The sequence below is a fragment of the Triticum aestivum genome, chromosome 4A, assembly GCF_018294505.1.
Source record: "Triticum aestivum cultivar Chinese Spring chromosome 4A, IWGSC CS RefSeq v2.1, whole genome shotgun sequence".
NCBI lineage: Eukaryota > Viridiplantae > Streptophyta > Magnoliopsida > Poales > Poaceae > Triticum > Triticum aestivum.
In genome coordinates, this window is record NC_057803.1 from 131,993,363 (window position 1) to 132,013,236 (window position 19,874).

Genomic DNA, 19,874 nt, shown 5'->3' on the forward strand with positions numbered 1-19,874 from the left:
TAGCGCCGGTCGTGCCGCCTGCTCCTGCCTCCCGTGGCTGGCTGTGCTGCTGCGGAGGCCTCACCGCCCCCATACTACTCCCATCGCTGGCCAGGCCATCCCTCCACTCCACTCATCCACACCCCCTGTTATTCTGCGGCGACGATAGCGCAGCCGAACCAGTGAACCCTCGTACTCCTCTCCACGTGGGCATCCACTGCCGCGTCTTCCCCGGCTTCGCGTCGTCCTCTTCCTAGGCCTCACCGTCGTCCACCGCCGTGGTGCTGTCGGCGCAGTGTGGTCAATGTGGTCAACGACCGAATTCCATCGGAAGAATACTCTACATGGAGAGGCTGACAGCTAGGTCCACGACAGCCGCAAGGAAGTGACTCCTTATTACGCGGAAAATAATTATTCCTCCACCTCACAGCAGGGACCCACCAGACGCCCACCAGTATATCATAAAAAAAGTTTGCCCCTGACTACTAGGACCCACCCGACGGGCCACCGTATTTCGCGAAAAAACGTTCCCCCTGATGTCAGCTCGGACCCACCGGAAGTGCCTCCTTATTATGCACAAAAAAATGAATACCCCCTGCTAGCTGGGACCCACCTTAGTGGCAGGCTGACTTGTGGGCCTACTAAGTTGACGGGGACGGAGGGCTTTGTCAACTTAGTCAATATGCACGATTCTAGCTCCAGTGACCGTACGATGTCCATCTTCAACCTCTGGTCTTCTTGCTCCAGCCGCCCAAACCAGCGCTGGTTGTGCCTTATGCTCCTGCTTCCCGTGGCCGGCTGCGATGCGGTGGAGGCCTCACCGCCCCTACTACTCCCACCGCTGGCCAGGCCATCCCTCTACTCACCCACACCCCCTGTTATTCTGCGGCGACGGCAGCCTCACACCGCAGCGAACCAGTGAACCCTCGTACTCCTCTACGCGTGGGCATCCACTGCCGCGTCTTCCCCGGCTCCGCGTCGTCCCCTTCCTAGGCCTCGCCGTCGTCCACGGCCCTAGTGCTCTCGGCGCGACATGGTTAAGGAACGGCTTACATCGGACATGGACTATACGTGGAGAGGCTGACAGCTGGGTCCACGGCCGCAGCAAGGAAGTGCCTCCTTATTACATGCAAAATAATTATTCCTCCAGCTAACAGCAGGGACCCACCAGACGGGCCACCAGTATTTTGCGAAAAAATCGTTTCCCCTTGACTGCTGGGACCCACCGGACGAGCCACCGTATTTCGCGAAAAAAACGTCCCCCCTGCTGTCAGCTCGGACCCACCGGAAGTGCCTCCTTATTACGCACAAAAAATTGAATACTCCCCCGGCTAGCTGGGACCCACCTTGCTGGGAGGCTGACTTGTGGGCCTACTAAGTTGATGGGGACGAAGGGCTTTGTCAACTTAGTCAATATGAATGATTTCTAGCTCCAGTGACCGTACGATGTCCATCCAACGGCTGTAGTGCTTCTTCAACCTCTGGTGTTCTTGCTCCAGCTGCCCAAAGTAGCGCCGGTCGTGCCGCATGCTCCTGCCTCCCGTGGCCGGCTGTGCTGCCGAAGAGGCCTCACCGCCCCTACTATTCCCACCACTGGCCAGGCCCTGCGGCGACGGTAGCCTCACACCGCAGCCGAACCAATGAACCCTCATAGTCCTCTCCGCGCAGGCTTCCACTACCGCGTCGTCCCCTTCCTAGGCCTTGCCGTCGTCCACTGCCGTGGTGCTCTCCGCACGGCGTGGTCAATGTGGTCAAGGAACGACTTCCATCAGAAGAGTACTGTATGTGGAGAGGCTCACAGATGGGTCCACGGCCACATCACAGTTTTTTTGCGATTTGCCAAGTAAGTCGCTTTGTCAGGCCTGTTGGCCTGCAAATCTTTCAAGACGAGGAGAGCTTTCATTCGGCTAGCCGAGAAAATGGCCCATCAGTAATGAGAAATGGGTTGTACATTTTTAAAACACATCAAACCGACAATTAGTTTCAAATATCTTTTTTTTCATTTCAAGATTTTAAATTACATTAATTTTTATGCATGGAGAATTTGTTGGATGTTATATTGATATACATTTATTTTTAAAATCAGTTTGAATGTGAGTCAAAATTTCGGGATAAAAAACAGTTCGGACCACACCGAAATATGCAAAATTTCGTACAATTTTTTAACCGTTGCCACAATATGGGCTGTAATGCTAACAAAAAGAATATGGGCTCCAAAAAAACCTTAAGAATTAGCAAATGGGTTGTAAATTATTAGAAATAATGGCAGATGGGCTGTATGCTGTTTTCCACGTATTTGAGGCTTTCCTAAAAAAAGGTTGACGCACAAGCACTGACTGTTGGATGTCCATCCAACGACCGTCGTGCTTCTTCAATCTCTGCTCTTCCTGCTCTAGCCGCTCAAACAAGCGCACGTGTCGTAGTAGAGGCGCGCACGTAGCATGTACGCGTACGTACAACGGCCAAGGTGCAAGAAAGAAAATACGGCCACGTATGTGTACATACGGGCGGGGTCTCGAACGCCTACTCGCGCATACGTATGGCGAGGGCTCGTGTACATGGCTGGGTCGGAATGGAGAAACAGCATCGTCGTCGTGTTCATGGGGAGGCAACGGAATGCGTCGTGTTCATGGGGAGGCAACGGAATGCGTCGTGTTCATCGGGAGGCAACGGAATGCGTGGGAGCCAACCGGCTAGGTCGGAACGGAATGCATGGTCGTGTTCATCGGGAGGGCTTGGGCGGAACAGGCGATGGAAACGAGGCCCGACGTACCGCACAATGGAGGAAACAGACCTCCTACATTCGAAACGGGGTCCTGTTGATCGGGAGGGGTCTCGCGTACCGCAAAACGGAGGAAGCGGACCTCCTACGGTCGAAACGGGGGTCCTGTTCATCGGGAGGGGTGTGGCGTACCGCAAAACAGAGGAAACGGACTTGTGTTGGAGCGCTATGGTTGAAACGGGGGTCTTGTTCATCAGGAGGGGTGTGGCATATAGCAAAACAGGACTCCACGGGATACTGTTCATCTCCACCGTCGACCCCCTCCAGCCTCCACGAGCTACTATTCATCCACCGTCGACTGTTCATCCATGAGCTCCTGTTCATCCAGCCTCCACCGCGCGCTACTCCACCGGCTACTATTCAACCAGCCCTCTCCACGGGCTCCTGTTCAACCACCCTCCATGGGCTACTGTTCATCCTGCCCTCCACCGTCTACTGTTCATCCTGCCCTCCACGGGGTGGTCCTGTTCATCCAGCCCTCCATGGGGTCCTGTTCATCTAGCCCCAACTGACTCGATCGATCGGGGTCCTGTTCATCCAGAGGCAACACCACGGGGTCCTGTTCATCCACCCCCACCGGGAACTGTTCATCCACCCCCCTGCAACGCTCACTGAGGGAGTCCTGGATTAGGGGGTCTTTGGACAGCCAGACTATCTCCATTGGCCGGACTGTTAGACTATGAAGATACAAGATTGAAGACTTCGTCTCGTGTCCGGATGGGACTCTACTTGGCGTGGAAGGCAAGCTAGGCAATACATATATGGATATCTCCTCCTTTGTAACCGACCTTGTGTAACCCTAACCCTCTCCGGTGTCTATATAAATCGAAGGGTTTTAGTCCATAGGACAACAATCATAACATACAATCATACCATAGGCTAGCTTATAGGGTTTAGCCTGTCTGATCTCGTGGTAGATCTACTCTTGTACTACCCATATCATCAATATTAATCAAGTAGGACGTAGGGTTTTACCTCCATCAAGAGGGCCCGAACTTGGGTAAAACATCGTGTCCCCTGCCTCCTGTTACCATCCGGCCTAGACGCACAGTTCGGGACCCCCTACCCGAGATCCGCCGGTTTTGACACCGACATTGGTGCTTTCATTGAGAGTTCCTCTGTGTCGCCACCATTAGGCTTGATGGCTCCTACTATCATCAATAGCGATGCGGTCCAGGGTCAGACTTTTCTCCCCGGACAGATCTTCGTATTCGGCGGCTTTGCACTGCGGGCTAATTCGCTTGGCCATCTGGAGAAGATTGAAAGCTATGCCCCTGGCCATCAGGTCAGATTTGGAAGTTTGAAATACACGGCCGACATCCGCGGAGACTTGATCTTCAACGAATTTGAGCCACAGCCGGGCGCGCCGCACTGTCGCGATGGGTATGACCTAGCTCTGCCGCCGAACAGTACACCAGAGGCCGCACCCGCATCTGCTCCGACCCTTAGTTCGGAGCCAACTGTGCCAATCGAGGACGGGTGGATAGACACCGCTTCAGGGGCTGCAGTCTCAACGGCGATCGAGCCGAACACCTGCCTAACCCTTAGCGCAGCCCGTGACTCCAAGGTGCTGGACTCTTTCCCAGACTCCGAACCATCCGCGCCTCTGCCAATCAAATCCGATTGGGTGCCGATCATGGAATTCACCGCCGCGGATATCTTTCAGCACTCGCCCTTTAGCGACATTCTGAATTCACTAAGGTCTCTCTCTTTGTCAGGAGAGCCCTGGCCGGATTATGGCCAACGGGATTGGGATGCGGACGATGAAGAAATTCGACGCCCACCCACCACCCACTTAATAGCCACTGTCGATGACTCAACCGACATGCTCGACTTCGACTCCGAAGACATCGACTGTATGGACGACGATGCGGGAGGCAAAGAGGAACCACCGCCCACAGGGCGCTTGAAATCCACTTCATCATATGACGTATACATGGTGGACACACCAAAAGAAGACGACGACGAGGAACGGAAGGACGCACCGAAGGCTTGTTCCCTCGAGAAGCAGTCAAAGCGGCGGCGCAAGCGCCGCCCCAAATCTCGCTTCGGCAGAAATAACGATCATACAAACCCAGTGTTGGAGCACGGCGAACCACGGCAATACGGGGAATCAAACCGAACAAACCAATTCTGTCAAAGATAATAGTCCGGACGACATAACGCCGGACAGGCACCCGGAGCAGCAGAATGCCCGTCAAAGGCTTGTTGCCACCGCGAGGAGTCTGAAATAGCAGAAGCAAAGGCTCAAGGCTGCGCAGGACACACTCCAAATCAGATGGTGTAAAGTGCTCAACACAACAGCGAAGTATGGCGACAATCGCCCCACCAAGAGCTACCCAAAGCGGAAGTTGCTACCTGAATTCAATGAGGAAGCCTCAGACCCCCCACAACCAAAAATCAAAACAGCCACCTGGCCAGATAGACGACCTCATGGCCAACATAGAGCGGCAAACAATGCCACTCACAAGACAATACGCGATCCACGCGAGGGCTCGCACCAAAAGGACGGCGCAACCAGATCCATCTATGGACCACGCAAGCGCGCCCCAGCATACAATGTAACACAACAAACATCCGAACAACGCGGTACACCCAGATACAGGGGTGCCACACACCCCCTATGTTTCACTGATGAGGTGTTGGAGCATGAATTTCCAGAGGGATTCAAACCCGTAAACATAGAGGCATACGACGGAACAACAGACCCTGGGGTCTAGATTGAGGACTATATCCTCCATATACATATGGCTCGAGGAGATGATCTCCACGCCATCAAGTACTTACCCCACAAGCTCAAAGGGCCAGCTCGTCACTGGCTCAAAAGCCTCCCCGAAAACTCCATTGGAAGCTGGGAAGAACTCGTAGACGCGTTTCGGGCAAATTTTCAAGGGACTTATGTCCGACCTCCGGACGCGGACGATTTGAGTAATATAACTCAACAGCCCGAAGAGTCAGCCCGAAAACTTCGGAACATGTTTCTTACTAAAAAGAACCAAATTGTCGACTGTCCGGACGCCGAAACCTTGGCAGCTTTTAAGCATAGCGTCTATTACGAATGGCTTGCCAGACACCTCGGCCAAGAAAATGCGAGAACAATGGCAGCATTAACAAGCCTCATGACCCGCTTTTGTGCAGGTGAGGACAGTTGGCTAGCCAGATGCAGCACCAGCGACCCTAGCACATCTGAAGCTAGAGATGGAACCGGAAAATCACAGTGCAACAGCAATAACAAACGCCGGAATAAAGAAGACAGCACGAAGAGCACGGCAGTAAACGCCGGATTCAAAAGCTCTTGGCCAGGTCAACAAAAGCCGCCCTCTAAAGGCGCCGAAGACGAACTGTCTAGCCTAAACACAATTCTAGACCAAATATGTCAGATCCATAGCACCCCTGGTAAACCTACTATGCATACCCACAGAGAATGTTGGGTCTTCAAGCAGTCCGGTAAGCTCAACGCTGTACACAAGGAGGAGGATACACCAAGCGAAGACGAGGATGAGCCTCTCAAGCAAGACACTGGGGAACAAAAGAAATTTCCACCAGAAGTCAAAACAGTAAACGTGTTACACGTGATCAAGGGAAGAAACAAAACGACACTCCCAGAAAAATATGCCCAAGGGCCTATCACCGCGGTGTCCTGCCACTGGTCGTCTGAACCGATCACTTTTGACCATCGTGATTACTCAGCAAGTATTCGGCGTGCAGGATGGGCTGCCCTGGTATTAGACCCAATAATTGACGGATACCACTTCACACGAGTCCTGATGGACGGTGGCAGCAGTCTAAACCTGATATATCAGGATACAATCCGCGAAATGGGGATAGACCCAACAAAAATTTGCCATAGCAATACTAACTTTAAAGGAGTAACGCCAAGCCCATGGGCTCATTGCACGGGCTCCCTACTACTAAATTTTATATTCAGCTCCCCTGATAACTTCCGTAGCGAACATTTAACCTTCCACATCGCTCCGTTACAAAGTGGCTATCAAGCACTACTCGGACGCGAAGCTTTCGCTCGCTTTGATGCAACACCGCACTACGCTTCCCTCACACTCAAGATGCCCGGCCTATGTGGCATCATTACAGTAAACGGAAGTATTAAGCGATCTTTGCGCACCGAAGAGAGTGCGGCTGCCTTGGCAGCCGCACACTAAAAACGGCCTCACCAACTAAAGCATTTAACAGGTCGTCAAGACCTCGGACACAGTTAGTCGAGTCCGGCGCCGCTATATGTAATTTATACCAGATATGGTCACACCCCTATTACAAATACAAGGGGCTCAACGCGCGCAGACAAGTGGCAATTTTTACTCATCTTGAATTATATATGGTTTCTTTAAAAACTATCTTTTTGCACAACAACTTTTTCACCTAAGTTCCTCTCTTTTACAGATGATCATTGTGCTACACCCGTCCAGGATACGGCACAACGGAGATACATGCGCAGACGTGCAGCAGGGACCCGCTCCAAGGATTCTTTTTAGATTAAGACCCTGCGTAAACCTTTTTACTGTCTCTTGTTGATACATATCCACCAAATTCTTAGCACAGTTGAGAAGGATGCTGACGTCTTGGCATGTGGCCACGTCAGAATAATGCACGTACCTGGACACAAGGGGCTTCTTATGAAGGGCACTATTTAGGCCTGGTTTATACCATAAAGACCGAATACCTTAGGGAGTGTCCGGCGTCGCGAGTTTGGCCTTATATGCATCAGCTCTGAATCATTGTCTTTGGTCAAATGTTGGGTTTGCCCGACTCCTGTGTTTTGGTGCCTTACGTTCCGCTTTACCGGCTAAGGTAGCACCAGGAGAACTACTGCGATTGTGCCCTGGTTCATCCGGACGAGCACCTCAGTAGAGAAAGCCGAAAACTGACTGTCATGATATAGCGTGAGACTGGTCAACCACTCGATGACCTATCAGAATGTTAGAATTCCCCCGCCTTAACGAAGGGCCGTTTTTCGGCCAGGCATGTACGCACCCCGCGATCGGGAGAGTGCGGAGCCACCAGGGGCTATCTAGTAGCCCCACTATCAAACTCCTATGGCTAAGTGAAAGTGTTAAAGCATTATAGTCCGGTTGCCTCGCTCGCTACACTATCACCTCCTTAATAGGACCAAGACATTGGGTTAAGTGTGAACACATGTTTTTTGCGAGCACCTCCGCATTATATGCGTGGGGGTTGAAGCCGACGGCCGCAATCTTTCAGGTTATACACATGTATACATAAACGGCCGCCCAGGAGGCATCATACTACTTTCAGGCAAAAGTATAAACATAGCCTTATAAAAACTTCATAAAAGCATTGTGTTTACAATAAGAATACATATCACTCAAACATAATACTCTTCGAGCACTGGGCCTCTATCAAACGAGCACCGTCGAGAACCTCCTCGAAATAATGCTCGGCAGCCACTCGGCCTATGGCCGAACCCTGTGTCGCAACAATGGTAGCGTCCATCTCCGCCCAGTATGCTTTAACACGGGCAAGGGCCATCCGTGAGCCTTATATGCACGCCGACCTCTTCATCGCATTAATGCGCGGCACCGCACCAAGGAACTGCTGCACTAAGCTGAAATAGCTGTTCAGCTTTGTCTTTTCTGGCCAAAGCTGATCCACAACAGACATCATGGCAAGTCTGGACAACCTATTCAGTTCGGCCCATTCGGCTAGCTGGTCAGTCAATGAAAGCGGACACTCTGGTACATGGAATTGCGACCAGAACAGCTTGTCCACTTCACGATCTATCTGACCTTGGAAGTACTTGGCCGCATCGGCAGCGCGCGCCGCCAAATCCATATACGCATCTGCCGAACTCCACAGCCGATCCAGAGGGGCATACCATGGATCTCCGAACTTCCTCCGTAACATGAAGGGTTTCCCAGCCGCAATATCCCCGGCTTCCCGCAGCTCCTCCTTCTTTGCTCTCATAGCAGAATGGGTGTCGTTGTCCGCCGCTGTGGCCTTCTCAAGGTCCATTGCCTTTGCTCGGTTTTCTTCTTCAAGGACCTGGCAATGGTTGGCAGTGTCTTTTAATTCTACGGCCATCTTGGCCATCATCTCTTGGCTCTCGCAATGTGCGGCCTTCTCGGCTTTCAACTCTTCGGCCTCCTTCAAAGCAGCGGCATTACTAATCCTCGCTTGTTCCTTGGCTCGGGCATGTTCTGCCCGCAAGGTTTCCACGGTGGCAGCTCCATCTGTAGTCACAACATATTAAAGATACTGGCATCATGCTGCTCTTACTATGTGGCATTCACCAGATAATAACACTTACCCTATGCCTTGTCAAGCCTCTTGTTAACAAGCTCGATGTCGGTGTCTGCCGTATCCAGTTGCCATTTTAACTTGGCAAACTCACTAGTCCGGCTAGCCACCGGAGCTTCCACCACCTGCACATAGGGGCAGTCTGGTTATTGCCTGGGAATATGATCCTCTCTTCGCCGCCATTCTCGATGACAACCAGAGTCTCAGGGGCTACTATCTACATAGGGCACACCTAACATGTGTAGTACTATCACATATTATCTCGCGTACCTCAAAGCCTGTCAGTAGACTCATAAAGGCTTCATGTAATCCTCTTTCGGCGGACGAGATTCTCTCCATCACCGTGATGATCAGCATACGGTGTTCTTCTGAGACGGCCGCTCGCCCCACCAACTCCCTTAGAACGTCCGACCGCATACTAGACGGTGCTGGACTCTTTTGTCTGCTCTCGTCGGGAGCCGGACGCTGGGGACTTCGGGTGTCTATGGGATTATCTTCTGGCCTCACCGAATCCAGAGAGGCCCTCCGTGACGACACTTCGGGGTCGCCCGCTTCTTGAGCGGAGGAGTCCGGGGGAGGCGTTTTGCTCTGCATCATCTCTAGAAGAAGATCCCCCAAAGACGAGCTCATCTGAGAGGGGCTAAGGCCCGAACTGCAAGATATATGCGGTGGTTATTTTCTCAGAAAAAAGATAGCATACCTTCACTATTAAAGTATTTTGGATCACTTACGACTCGTTGGATGGCTGATCCCCCTGCGGACTTTGTGCGGCAAAAGCACCCCCCGAGGCAGGGCCCTCTGTGGGAGACTTCTTCTCCCGTTTGGAGGCTTCGGCTTCTGGATCCTCGGAAGCAGTCCTTTTCCTCCCCCGGTTGTCCTCCTTCGTGGAGACGCTCATTCCCTCGGTTGGAACGGGCAGCGATGGGGGCCCGCGTTTGCCCGTATTATCCCTCCTGGTATCTTCCTTCAAGGGCTCCGGGCAAGGTGCGACCTCGAGGATCTTTTCCAATACCGGATTTTCTAAACCCTCAGGGAGGGGGGCCAAACACCGAATCATCTTCGCCTTTGTTAGCCAGTCCTGGTCAAAAAGCGAATTCTCAGAAATAACTTCGTGACGAATAAAAGACAATGTGTTCGGCTAGAGGATTTCTTACTTGTTCGGCGGCGCGGTTACTGCTCAGGCCCACGTCCTCGGTAATATCCGGACACTCTACTTGAGGTCCGAAGAATGACTTGTACATCTCCTCGTGCGCCAAGCCGAGGAAACTTTGAATGGCACGCGGTCTCTCTGGGTTGAACTCCCACAAGCGAAGGGGCCGAAGTCTGCAAGGCTGGACTTGACAAACCAGCACTTGTATTACCACATCCAAGTTAAAATCTCCCTCGAAGAGATCTCGGATGCGGCTTTGCAGTATAGGCACATCCTTGGCTGAACCCCAGCTCAGACCTCTGCTAATCCATGACATCAGTTGTGGTGGGGGGCCCGAGCGGAAAGCGGGGGCATCCGCCCACTTGGCACTTCTGGGAGCCGTGACGTAAAACCACTCCCGTTGCCATAATTCGGACACCTCTGGAAAGGAACCTTTAGGCAATGGAGCTCCTACCATCCTGCCTATTGATGCACCTCTGCACGCTGCATCTTGCCCCTCGATCATCTTCGGCTTTACTTCAAAGGTCTTGAGCCATAAGCCGAAGTGAGGGGTAACGCGGAGGAAGGCCTCACACACTACAATAAATGTCGAGATGTGGAGAAAGGAGTCCAAAGCTAGATCGTGGAAATCTAGCCCATAAAAGAACATCAAACCCCAGACGAAGGGATCCAGAGTGAGGCCTAGACCTCGGAGGAAGTGGGAGACGAACATGACATTCTCGTTGGGTTCGGGAGTAGGGACGATCTGCCCTCGAGCTGGCAACCGATGCGAAACCTCAGTGGTCAAATATCTGGCCTCCCTCAACTTCTTGATGTCCTCTTCCGTAATGGAGGAGGGCATCCATCGGCCTTGAAGGCTGGATCCGGACATGATTGAAGATCCGGAGCACCTAACCTGGGCTTTGGGTGTTAGAACTCGAGGCGAGGGAAGGGTTCGATTTAGCATGAGAGGGAAAAAGCGAAAACCTTGTCCCCTTATAAAGAGGGTGAATATCAAGCATCCTCTCCGTAGCCGTTTGGGACTTGCCTATAATCTAGGAGTCCTAGACACGGTTGGGTTACCCACGACCACATTAATGAGAATCCCGTAATTAGGGGAACACGATCTCCGCTTCGACAAGACGTGTCAAGAAACCGCCTCGCGTTATGTGTGGAGCTGGTTAAAAGAAATGGTTCGAATAATCACCGGGCCATGACATAACATCGTGCTGCCAAAACAAGCCAGCAAATTAGATCTGCGAAAATATTATTCTCTCTGCGGTGGAATGTGGAACTTATTTTGCAGGGTCGGACACTATCCTCGTATTCAAATTCTTCTGTGATGTATTCGGAGAAGGAACCCGCCTTGCAATGCCGAAGACAATACTGCGCGCCGGACTCATCATCATTGAATCCTGGTTCAGGGGCTACTGAGGGAGTCCTGGATTAGGGGGTCTCCGGACAGCCGGACTATCTCCATTGGCCGGACTGTTAGACTATGAAGATACAAGATTGAAGACTTCGTCTCGTGTCCGGATGGGACTCTACTTGGCGTGGAAGGAAAGCTAGGCAATACGTATATGGATATCTCCTCATTTGTAACCGACCTTGTGTAACCCTAACCCTCTCCGGTGTCTATATAAACCGAAGGGTTTTAGTCCGTAGGACAACAATCATAACATACAATCATACCATAGGCTAGCTTCTAGGGTTTAGCCTCTCTGATCTCATGGTAGATCTACTCTTGTACTACCCATATCATCAATATTAATCAAGCAGGACGTAGGGTTTTATCTCCATCAAGAGGGCCCGAACCTGGGTAAAACATCATGTCCCTTCCTCCTGTTACCATCCAGCCTAGACGCACAATTCGGGACCGGTTTTGACACCGACACTCACTGTTCATCCAGAGGCAGCATCGATCGACTTCAGTTTGCAGCAGTAGCGAAGGAATCACTCGATCGAGTTCAGTTAACAGCCATCAATCGATCGCTCGGGTTCAGTAACACGTAGCCTGGAGTGCAATCGCTCGGGTTCAGTTAGAGCCAATGCCTCACACACACGCGCGTACGTGTACAAGAGAAACACGGATCGCTCGGCCCCCGACCTCCCACCGTAACTGGGAACTCCCCGAAATTTTCCTCCCCCTTGCTTCTACTACAGTTTTTTCCGTCATGGACGGCCCAAAGAATGTCATGCAGCTGCGTCTCCGCTCCCGCCCAGGACGAAAAGCCCATTTTCTGTCATGATTTTTTGTCATAGAAGTAGGAGCCCACCACATCTATGATGATACGGTTTTGTCACAATTATCATCATAGAAGTGTCATATGTATGCCAGAATTTTTTTTCGTTCGTCCCAAAATGTCACGGATGTGTCTTTTTTTTGTAGTGTCAACTTGCGGTTCTGACTCTGGCTCTGTGGATGATGTATGTTCCGGTAGGCGTGAATAGCCTCTAACGGAACAAGGTACTGGCCTGCAGATAAATCAAACAAGGAAGGAGTAGGCTGGGCAATAGTTTCAGGATGATGTTTATGAAAGAATAATTTGTATTTAAGCTCCCCTTCCCTATTCTTAACAATAAAGTCACGTGCCACCATACTCTTATAATCTAAATAAACAGGAGGCAACAATTTTTCTTCCTTCTCATAATGCCTAATAGGTATGTTAAAATGTGCAGCTAGGCATGAATCATAGATGCCTCCAAAAATGGGGCCATTTGTACGGTTCAGACTTAACCATTTAGCAATAATACCGCCCATACTAATAGAGTTATCATAGAATAAACTGTGGAACAAAATAATAATATCAGGAACACTAAGGTTTCCACAGTTTTCGTGACAAATTAAGCAACGACTAGCAAATATTGCAAAGTAGCGTAAAACAGGAAAATGTATGCTAGTGATTCGTGCATCGGAAACCTTCCTCGTTTCCCCTACAGTGATGGTATCAATAAACCCATCCACATCGCCGCGATGTGGTTCCTCTATCATGCCCTCGAAAGGGATCAAACAGACTCGACAAAAATCATAAAGTGACATCTCCTTATGCTCATCATATAAATAAAACTCCACCGTAGGTGGTGAGCTCCTAGCATGGAAATGAAAGTTTTGCACAAAGATATTGGTGAGTAAGAGATAATGTGCGCGTTGGTCGCGGAGGAAGGCGGTGAGGCCTGCATTCTCAGCCAATTCATAAAAATTATCATAAATCCCGACTGCTCTCAAGAAATCATCGGAAGGCCATTCACACTGCCGAACCTCCACGGTGCGAGGCAGATTGTATTTGGGCATCTCTGCCTTTTCATTTTGCTTTTCCTTCGAGCTTCGGCTCGATGAGCCCCTCAAAAATCTCTTCATTATTTTCTCAAAAATTCTGAAATTTTTAGTAACTTCAAACAAAAGTGAACCAAGCTCAATAAGATTGATAGCAATTACTCCTACAAGTGCCTAGAGCCTATATCATGCATCAAAACTACTTTTGACCATATAAATTTAACATGCAAGCTCAAGAACATGGTCCCCTAGGCAGCATAAATTTGCAATGAATCAAGCACTAGAACAAAAACTAATTGGACCAATGGAGGAGTCACATACCAAGGAACAATCCCCCCAAGCAGTTTTGTGAGAGGTGCTTTGAGCAAGGAGATCGAAATGGCAGCAAAATGAGCTTGGACTCGGGTTTGAACTGGATAATCGTGTTTGTGGGAGGAAGGAGTGTGTGGGTGCAGGAATAAGTGGAGGAGGGCCACTGTGGGCCCACGAGGCAGGGGGGCGCCCAGGGGGTAGGGCGCGCCCTCCACCCTCGTGGCCAGGGATGCCCCCCATGCTGTGTTCTCAGTGCCAAATATTCTCAAATATTTCAGAAAAAATCATATTTAAATTTCAGGGAATTTGGAGAACTTTTATTTTCGGGGTATTTTTATATTACACGAATAATTCAGATAACAAACACAAAATATTAATTTTTATTTTATTTAATATAAATAACAGAAGGTAAAAGGAGGGTACAGAAGGTTGTGCCTTCTAGTTTCATCAATCTCATGCTCATCAAAAGGAATCCACTAACAAGGTTGATCAGGTCTTGTTAACAAACTCATTCCGAATAACATGGAACCGGAGAAATTTCGAATAACACTATGTTACCTCAACGGGGATATGCACATCCCCAACTGTGACGCCCGGGTAATTAAGCTACAGTAATCCCCACTAATGTTGCCACGTCACCTTTGTCACGGTAGTTAATCTCGGGTTAGTTCAAAAACCGGTTCGAATTTCAAATTCAAAATCGAGCAAACAATAAAAGTTTTCAAATATTAAAAATTTAAATGTTCGTAGTGAACCAAATAATACATAGATAATTATGGTGGTGAAACCACTTTTTTATAAAATGTTTAAGTGCTCAAGGGAAAATTAAACAACAGCAAAGGAAAGTAATTAAAAGCCTTTTGTATTTTGTAAAATAATAAACTATTTTATTTAGCTGTCCAAATTAATGTGGCAGTGGTATCTTTAACATACCATATTTAGGTGTTGTTCTCACATTTTTCGAAATTGAAATAAATTAAAATTTTAATAACCGAAAAGAAGAAATAAAGAAAAGACAAAAAAAGGGAAAGGGAAAAAGGAGGCCCCCCCCCTGGGCTCCGGCCCAGCAGGCCGGCCCAGTCGAACACCGGCCCAGCCGGGCCTCCTTATCCATCCCCCCCCCACCCCCGAAACCCTACCCACGACCCCCACTCTCCCTCGCCCCCTCCCCCACGTTCGCTCCCCTCTCCCCCGATCTGGATCGGGATCGGGGGGAGGCCACCGACGCGCCGCCGCTCCCCTGAGGCCACCGCCGCCGCACGAGGCCGCACCACCCGGAGCGCCTTCGCCTCGCCGCCTCTCCGGCTCACCTCCCCTCGCTCCGCTTTCCCCCATCCCGATTCTGGATCGGGGGGAACAAACCCCATGTCGCCCCGACCCCTCGACGAACCCAGCCATCGCTGGAGCCACCCCGCCGGACCTTCCCTCACCGGATCTCTCCTCCTCAAGCCGCTCGCCGGAGCCGCCTCGCCTTCCTCTTCGTCGTCGACCGCGTCCCCGTCACCCACCTCGAGCACCGCTGCCCCGTGCCCTACAGCCCCCTGTGAGCTCCCCATCTCCTCCGCTCTCCCTCTCGCACCCGCCCGTGCGACCACGTCGCCGCACCCCCATTTGCCGCTCGCGGCCTCGCCGCTGTCGTCGCCCCGCAGCCACGCGCGCTGGTGCTCCTGTGCGCCACCGCATGCATCGCCGTTCCCGGCCGAAGCCTCTCCGCCTTCCCCCGCCATCCACTATGGACGCGAGCTCGACCCGCGGCCGCGCCGACCTCCTTCGCGCCCTCTTCCCCTGGCCACCTCCCCTCCGGCCCGCCGCTCTGATCCGGCCGGCGCCCGTGCAGCCCCTGGCTGCCGGCGCCCGTGCCTGGCTTCCCCTGACCCCGCTCGGGCTGGCAGGCGCCCGCCCACCTGGGGCTATGCCCCGTTTCGCCAGCGCCCATGCGCCCACATGCCCGTAACCGCATGACCCGGTGCCCGCTAAGGCCCCCGGGCCACTGACTAGGGGGCCCCACCCCCAGAACGCAAATAAAAAAAAAGAGAAGAAAGAAAAAGAAAATAAATAATAATAATAAAGATAATAAAAATAATAAATAAATAAATAATAATAAAGATAATAAATATAATAAATAAATAATAAATAATAAAATAAATAAAAAAACAATAAATATAATTAAAAAAATTAAAATGATTTAATAAAATTATTAATTAATTAATTAATTAATTAAGTTAATTAATCCGGTTTAATTAAATTAATTAACTAGTTAAGTTTAATTAAACTGTAATTAGATTAACCTAAACCCTAATTAATTTAAATAGAGAATGACAGGTGGGTCCCACTGGACCCACATGTCAGGGTTGACTCAGTCAACCCCTGTTGACTGCTGATGTCAGCATGACATCATGCTGACGTCATAAATACCTTTTTCTCGAATTAATTAAATAAATAATTAAATTCCAAAATTATTAAAATCTTTTAAAAATCATATCTTTTAATCCGTAACTCGGATTAAAATATTTTCAACATGAAAGTTGCTCAGAACGACGAGACGAATCCGGATACGCGGTCCGTTCGTCCGCCACACACCCCTAACCTATCGAACCCGCAACTTTCCCCCTCCGGTTCCTCTGCCCGAAAACGCGAAACTCCGGGAATACTTTCCCGGATGTTTCCCCCCCTTCGTCGGTATCACCAACTACCGCGATTGGGCGCACCTAGCATCGTTACTTGTCATGTCATGCATCGATATGCATTTGTTTGCATTGTATTCATTGTTTCTTCCCCCTCTTCTCTCCCGTAGACTACGAGACCGACGCTGCTGCTGCCCAGTTCGACTACGGAGTTGACGACCCCTCTCTCTTGCCAGAGCAACCAGGCAAGCCCCCCCCTTTGATCACCAGATATCGCCTACTCTTCTCTATACTGCTTGCATTAGAGTAGTGTAGCATGTTACTGCTTTCGTTAATCCTATTCTGATGCATAGCCTGTCATTGTTGCTACAGTCATTGATACCTTACCCGCAATCCTAAATGCTTAGTATAGGATGCTAGTGTTTCATCAGTGGCCCTACACTCTTGTCCGTCTGCCATGCTATACTACTGGGCTGTGATCACTTCGGGAGGTGATCACGGGCATATACTATATACTTTACACTGTTACATTACCTGTGATACTGTTCGGAGTTGGGGGCTGAAGGGGCAGGTGGCTCCATCCCGGTAGAGGTGGGCCTGGGTTCCCGACGGCCCCCGACTGTTACTTTGGTGGCGGAGCGACAGGGCAGGTTGAGACCACCTAGGAGACAGGTGGGCCTGGCCCTGTTCGGCATTCGCGGATACTTAACACGCTTAACGAGATCTTGGTATTTGATCTGAGTCTGGCTACGAGCCTATACGCACTAACCATCTACGTGGGAGTAGTTATGGGTATCCCGACGTCGTGGTATCAGCCGAAGCACTTCAGACGTCAGCGACGGAGCGGCGCGCGCCGGATTGGAACGTAAGCCTGCTCTTGTATTAAGGGGGCTAGTTCTGCTTCCGGCCGCGTACGCAACGTGCAGGTGTGCTATGGGCGATGGGCCCAGACCCCTGTGCGCTTAGGTTTAGACCGGCGTGCTGGCCTCTCTGTTTTGCCTAGGTGGGGCTGCGACGTGTTGATCTTCCGAGGCCGGGCATGACCCAGGAAAGTGTGTCCGGCCAAATGGGATCGAGCGTGTTGGGCTATGTGGTGCACCCCTGCAGGGAAGTTAATCTATTCGAATAGCCGTGATCTTCGGTAACAGGACGACTTGGAGTTGTACCTTGACCTTATGACAACTAGAACCGGATACTTAATAAAACACACCCTTCCAAGTGCCAGATACAACCCGGTGATCGCTTTTCCGCAGGGCGACGAGGAGAGGATCGCCGGGTAGGATTATGCTATGCGATGCTACTGGAGATGCTGTTTGGAGATGCTACTTGGAGATGCTACTTGGAGGACTACAATCTACTCTCTTCTATATGCTGCAAGACGGAGGCTACCAGAAGCGTAGTCTTCGACAGGATTAGCTATCCCCCCTCTTATTCTGGCATTCTGCAGTTCAGTCCACCGATATGGCCTCCTTACACATATACCCATGCATATGTAGTGTAGCTCCTTGCTTGCGAGTACTTTGGATGAGTACTCACGGTTGCTTTTCTCCCTCTTTTCCCCTTTCCCTTCTACCTGGTTGTCGCAACCAGATGCTGGAGTCCAGGAGCCAGACGCCACCGTCGACGACGACCCCTACTACACCGGAGGTGCCTACTACTACGTGCTGCCCGCTGATGACGACCAGGAGTGACCTTAGGAGGATCCCAGGCAGGAGGCCTGCGCCTCTTTCGATCTGTATCCCAGTTTGTGCTAGCCTTCTTAAGGCAAACTTGTTTAACTTATGTCTGTACTCAGATATTGTTGCTTCCGCTGACTCGTCTATGATCGAGCACTTGTATTCGAGCCCTCGAGGCCCCTGGCTTGTATTATGATGCTTGTATGACTTATTTTATTTGTAGAGTTGTGTTGTGATATCTTCCCGTGAGTCCCTGATCTTGATCGTACACATTTGCGTGCATGATTAGTGTACGATTGAATCGGGGGCGTCACAAGTTGGTATCAGAGCCGACTGCCTGTAGGAATCCCCCTTCCAACTCCTTGGCCGAAGTCGAGTCTAGACATTGCAAAACTTTTACTAACATGGCTGTGTGTCTTACGGGCACACGTCGCCATTGGGTGGTAGTAGGATCTTTTACTCCTCGACCTCTACTCTGGGACTCTGATCTCTCCTCTATTCGGGTTAAATGAAGTTTACTAAATCTAACACTAGGATCTCGTTATCACTTTCACCCGGAGAGCCCCTTGTTACTGATGATCGTCTGCTGCACGAGAAGACCCTGAAGATACTCTCCGCTGTTAACCCGAGAACTTGTGTTCATCGCGTTTGCAATTCCCCGTCCACTGCAAACCCTTATGGATAACTACTTGCAGTTGTTATTCTTACATTCATCCCCAGTGGTCTTGTTATTACAAGATACCCTGAAAAACTCGTCATTGTTTCGATAATCCCTTGAGCTTACTGCCTTGCTGTTCTTTGTCACTTGAATACCCCTACGGTTAATTCTCGCACTTATCGAGTATCCACTCATCCCCCAGTTGTTCATGTGTTACACAAAAGTCTTCGAAATACCACCCGATATTCCGACAATCCTCAGCAACCTATTGCTCTGGAATTTCTTGTTTGCTTTCATTATGATTAATCCCATAAGTATAGAAATCTTATTGACATTCCTTGTCATTATCATTTTGAGTATGTTGACTCAATATGTTGCGAATACACGCAATCATCATTGATCCCTATAAATTACCTTTCGGCTGAGCTTCCATTCTTTTAACTGGAATTGGTTCCCGACCAATCCAATTGTCGTTGATTGTACCCTAAGGCTATTCAACTTATCCCTCCCTAATCAGAGCATTGCTTCTGATCCCTTGATTTTGAAATCATAATTCCTTTGCATTTGACAATTGAGTTAGTCAGTTGTTTTTATAATCTGATCTCCTTGCATTCTTCTTCCTCTAGTTGAGTACCGATACTCGTATCAGATCCTTTGTGGACCATCAAGTCCTTTGTTGGATTGTTATCCGACAGTGTCCTTCACATTTGATCACTTTGTGAGTTCTTCCCCTGATACATAATGCCTTTGTTAAGTTGTATCCTCTGCTTGGCCAACCATGCTCTGCTTTCGGGCTTGTGTTATTTACTCTTGAAACTTGTGGTATACGTTTCTAAGAAGCCCCTGTGGGTTGAACATATGCCTTCTCTAAACCGTGTGAACCCGAAAGTTTTCACGAGTCATACTCTTCTGGTGCTTCACCAGATAAAATTTCAACACTGCATCTTCATCGAACGTGAGAAGTGAATGAAAGGTTATGCATTGGAGAAGTGGGAGTCGACCTTGAACTTGTGTTCATGCCCATGGACACGATGTAGATCTTATCATTAAAGCTTCTTTTAAATAAATTATTCCTTTGGTATAAGTTCATCTTATATCTAGGATCTGGCCTTTTGCAACCGTGGTTCCGACCATGATTGTTCTTCTTTGATCTCATTTCTCGGACAA